Here is a 3,802-nt window from a genome sequence, read left to right as displayed (position 1 = left end):
ACGACCACTAAGCCCCTCTTCAAACGAACCGTCTGACCTGGAGCCGCCAGGTCATTTCCTAGTCGGCGGGCATCTTCTTGCCCCACCCGAAATCGATGTAAACGAAAGTCCTGCCTCAATCGTAAATCGATGGCAGAAACTGAAGGCCCTACGCCAGACATTCTGTAGGAGATGGAAAATGGAATACCTCACCGAAATGCAGAAACGCATCAAGTGGAAACATCCACAAACCAACTTAAAGCTAGGAGACCTTGTCGTCGTTAAAGAGGAAAACCTGTCACCAAACGAATGGAGATTGGGGAGAATAGTCAAGCTACACCCAGGTTCCGACAACCGAGTAAGAGTAGTCGACATCAAAACAGCAATTGCAAAATTGGTCCCACTTCCTCCCTACAATGAGAACAGTACAACCTCGCAGTAAACTTCTTGCCTACTCTTCATTCCACTTCACAAAAGAAACCCATCTATTCCACTTCTCTTCACCCTGCATCATCCCAAATCTCAAAGCGCATGGTTAAACATGCGTACCTACCGGAAGTTCTTTCGTTATAGCATAAGCATCATTACAAACGGCGATTATATCAGTGAGATATATTAAACCAAAAAATGGTGATGGTTTTTACCCAGGAGCCCTGGGTCGATCTGGTAACACGGAACCGACCATCTCAGATCCTTTAACAGGTGATCAGTCATACGTTCAAAATGTATAGACATGGCGAAATTGGTTCTAATTTTCTAAGTTTGAGCTGTGAGTTTTTAAATTATTACCTTGTTGATACCCACGCAAGACCCGCATTAACAAAAAAAACCGATTTAATTCAACATATATTTCTTTCAAGTATTTATACCTCCGTCCTTATAGCGCACTCGATGAAGCCGTATTCAAAAGTAAACAACATCTGCTATTTTTATACGACATTTCTAATAATTATTAATTAAATTAATTATTAGAGAAATTTTTATTGGAGTATTTAATGAACTTCGTATTAGACCTCTGCATGAGTTGATTCAAACTTCTAGCCAAACAGAGTACAGTAGATTTGAATTTTCTATTTTATATACAAACCACTCAGCGTTTTGAAATTTTTAATTTATAAATATTCATTTTGTTTTAAACTATCGAACATAATCGCTTCATATTGAAAGTGATCTATCTAACACAGTGATGAACACGGAAGTCTGCGGGAGCTACACTCGGCTTTCACATACACGTCGTGTGTGCGCAGCTACCGAACTTATGCGCTGCTAGCGGCCGGTCAGATTGCGTTTGTACTTCATGCTGTAAGCATCACGTGCGCGAGCTGTTTTGCTGAGAACACACATACAGATACAAAAATATTGCGCTTGTATTGGGAGCTCTGCCAACGCTGTGCACCACTGATTTAACAGAATTTAGGTTATATTTTGCATTCAATCTTTACTGGGATATTTAATTTGAATAATTTATTGCTGTATTAAAAAAATTTAATTCTTTTGGATTGAGTGATTTAAAAACATTATGCTTGAGTAAGAGAAAAAAAAATTCGAATGCGATAAAAAATGTACACCTCCCCAGAAACCATAAAAATATAATGGAACAAGAAAATTAAATGAACAAACACGATTAAAGAACTGAATGTAAATTTAGTAAAGCAAATAATAATATGTGAACTGTTTAAGGCACTTAATAATATATTTCTCCAGTACGCAAGCGTTTATGGATATTTGAAAAATTATTCGCCGAACAGTTATCAGAAAAAGCAGTAACAAGTTCAATAACAAGTTTTCTTTGAAACATAAATGTCACACTAATAGTTTTGTAGGTTTGACTGTAAACAGCACATAGCAGTAATGTAGAAAATTTTGGTTAGAACCTACTAAAAATAGGCCAACCGTACGTTTCCTTAACATGACGGCAAATGGCAATTCTTATTAGTAATACACCATTAAAAAAATATTCACTCTCAGAAAACTACGCCAAATTAAATGAGAAATCAAATTTCGCTAGATTCATATAAATGCAAAACAGTTGTCATGTCATTCATGTAGACTCATTGTCTATTAACACTAAATTAATTACAGTGGAAACTTGAAGCGTGAACACACATTTCTTCTAAGGAAAAATATGAAACATTTTGATAACGGAATTTAAAATGGCTTTATAGATGTTGACTGAAGAACGAAAAAAACTAAAATCGAAGTTCCCAAAATCTTATCTACAATTATATTTAGTTAGTCTGCATATCAAATTGCGAGTTTTCCTTACATTCTAAAATATTAAATTGGCCTATAGCCTACGTACATGCATACGCAAAATTATTCTTTTTTAACCAAATATTCGTAAGACAAGCAACTTCCGTATGAGAAATAGTTAGCGAGTTCAAATGTAATCCGTTTTATGGATTAACCACATAAGTTTATCATTTGTTAATTTCTGTTATAGATCAGTAATTAAAAAACACAAATTAAGCCTGCAAGTATTTCTGCCTTCAAATGGAAGAATGTGAATGAATGAATGAAAACCATTTAAACTCATTTTGGTTATAGTTTATACTACAAACTTACAGATATTAGATCCGGTTCTCCATTGTCATGAGTGACTAAAGTATAAGCTGTGCCTAATTTCTGGCAACGACCAGTACGTCCAATACGAGGTATATAGTTTTCAGATGAGTTTGGATAATCGTAATTGATGACATACAGCAAATCTTCTACATCCAGGCCACGGGAGGCCACATCGGTGGCAATTAAAATATTCGATTTGCCGTTGCGAAAATCTTTCAACACTGAATCACGTTCAGGCTGGGACTTATCACAGTGACTGGAAAGTGGCGGTGTGGCCTGCGTTCCGAATTATTTGCAATATTTCTGCGACCTTTATCTCAGTTTCGACGAATATAATAATCTTGTCGTTGTTGTTAGCAGCATTATTAGTGGTAGGTGCTGATTCTTTCAGCAACTTGATAACCCGTTGTGGCTTCTCGGAGTCTTGACAAATTTCTACAATTTGTCGAATATTGTGATTTGCTGATAAGTTCATCGATCCAGTGTTTGTAGAAATATAACCCTTTAAGAAATCACCGGCCGGTGCCTGTGCTTCCTTGGGCCAAGTTGCGGACCACATTACCACTTTACGATCGGGTCTAATTAGCTCTATTATTTTACGGATTTGTGGCTCGAAACCCATGTCCAGCATGCGATCGGCTTCGTCCAATACCAAATAGGTACAACGTTGCAAGTTAGTGTTCCGATGCTCTAAGAAATCGATTGGTCGGTTTGGTGTGGTTTCTGGAGGTCCTGTTCAGTTTCCTACAATACGAATCTGTAAAATTAAATGAATGAATTGAATAACACTAATAATTTAACAATTACTACAAACTTACCACGTGCCAAATCCAGAATGGAATTTGCAGTCATTCAGGAAGTTATTGCTGTGTCAAAACTTTGACATACCGTATTAGCTCAAAGTTTGACATACGTGATTGGGCGAAATGCGAGCCTTCATAAATGTATAGCAAGCAGCACCATCTGGTTGTCAGGTGCACAACTTGATAATAAACTGCGAAAAAAAAATGTATTTTGTGGTGCATGCTGTACAGTGTTGCCAGGTGATTGTAGTGAGAAAGCGTCAGTGTGTTTATCAAAAACCGCCTTTTGCATGTAAGAGTTTAATCTTCATTTCTTTCTTCTCAAACTGCAACTTCACTATGTGCATTAAAAACTGTTCATACTTACTTAGTTTCTACCTGGCAACACTGATGTTGTACTACTTACTGGCTTAGCCCGGTCTCGAACCCATAGTGAGGAAATTTTCTTTCGCCGT

The 3,802-nt window shown here is 37.0% G+C and overlaps 1 pseudogene; it reads right to left on the bottom strand.

Moving 5' to 3' along the window:
• Window positions 1–2,544: 2,544 nt before the first annotated feature.
• Window positions 2,545–3,396, bottom strand: LOC118757145 (annotated as a pseudogene).
• Window positions 3,397–3,802: the final 406 nt, after the last annotated feature.

Source organism: Rhagoletis pomonella, unplaced genomic scaffold (assembly GCF_013731165.1).
Source record: "Rhagoletis pomonella isolate Grant_MI unplaced genomic scaffold, Rhpom_1.0 Rhpom_scaffold_14803, whole genome shotgun sequence".
Taxonomy (NCBI): Eukaryota; Metazoa; Arthropoda; class Insecta; order Diptera; family Tephritidae; genus Rhagoletis; species Rhagoletis pomonella.
This window is presented reverse-complemented; position numbering and strand designations above follow the sequence as displayed.